Raw genomic sequence first — 837 nt, 5'->3', positions numbered from 1 at the left:
TTGGGATCTTTAAGATGTTGAGGTCTGTGGATATAATACACTGATCATCCACAAATGCAATTTTAGACCACTGATCTAGTATGTTGTATCCCATTTGTGGAGGTGAAGCCTCAGGTTAGTTCAACTTACTAACCTAATGATAAGGAATGTCCATGAACTGGCGCTGAGCTAGCTCTATGCTTCAATGCTGATTGGTGTTATTAGTTTGGACAGTATGTCTGACTGTCATATTAGCGAGACTGCTAAATAATTAGGGGCTACATCACGTAATCTTTGCTCCTTTTCCTAATCATATGTGGAGGTCCTCTGAATCATGCCCTCGATGGTTGGCAACCTTCAGTCTTGAAAGACTATGGTATAAGCCTACAGCACCCGGTATTCCCAGGCGGTCTCCCTTCCAAGTACTAACCAGGCCTGACCCTGCTTAGCTTCTGAGATCAGACAAGATCAGGCATGTGCAGGGTAACAGTTGCTGCCTCACATGCAATCTAAATACTTCTTTAAAGAAGACAGGAGCCAGGAAGGTAAATGGAACATATACAGTCCCACCACCAACTGGCCAGCAGGGCCTCTGAGAGGAATTTTATCAGGGGGTACAAAAGTTTCTTCTAGGCCCCTTCCCAAACAGAGGGGCCCAGATGAAACAGAGTGGGGGTGGCGGGGGTGTGTGAGCATAATGGGAACAAAACAGATAGGGGGAAAGTGGCAACAGCCGGAACAGTCTTTGGATCCCAGGTCTACCAGTATTCCCAATGCAGAGTTCAGGTCTACCAGCCTGCCCGGCACTGGCAGCTCGGTATGGAAAACCAAACACACTCCTAAATCTCTCTAAAATCT

The 837-nt window shown here is 46.6% G+C and overlaps 1 pseudogene; it reads right to left on the bottom strand.

Annotated features, from left to right (window-relative positions):
- Window positions 1-360: 360 nt before the first annotated feature.
- Window positions 361-477, bottom strand: LOC136655105 (5S ribosomal RNA; annotated as a pseudogene).
- Window positions 478-837: the final 360 nt, after the last annotated feature.

This window comes from Tiliqua scincoides, chromosome 5, assembly GCF_035046505.1.
Source record: "Tiliqua scincoides isolate rTilSci1 chromosome 5, rTilSci1.hap2, whole genome shotgun sequence".
Lineage (NCBI taxonomy): Eukaryota > Metazoa > Chordata > Lepidosauria > Squamata > Scincidae > Tiliqua > Tiliqua scincoides.
The sequence above is the reverse complement of the archived record's forward strand: the minus strand, read 5'-3'. Positions and strand labels throughout refer to the sequence as shown.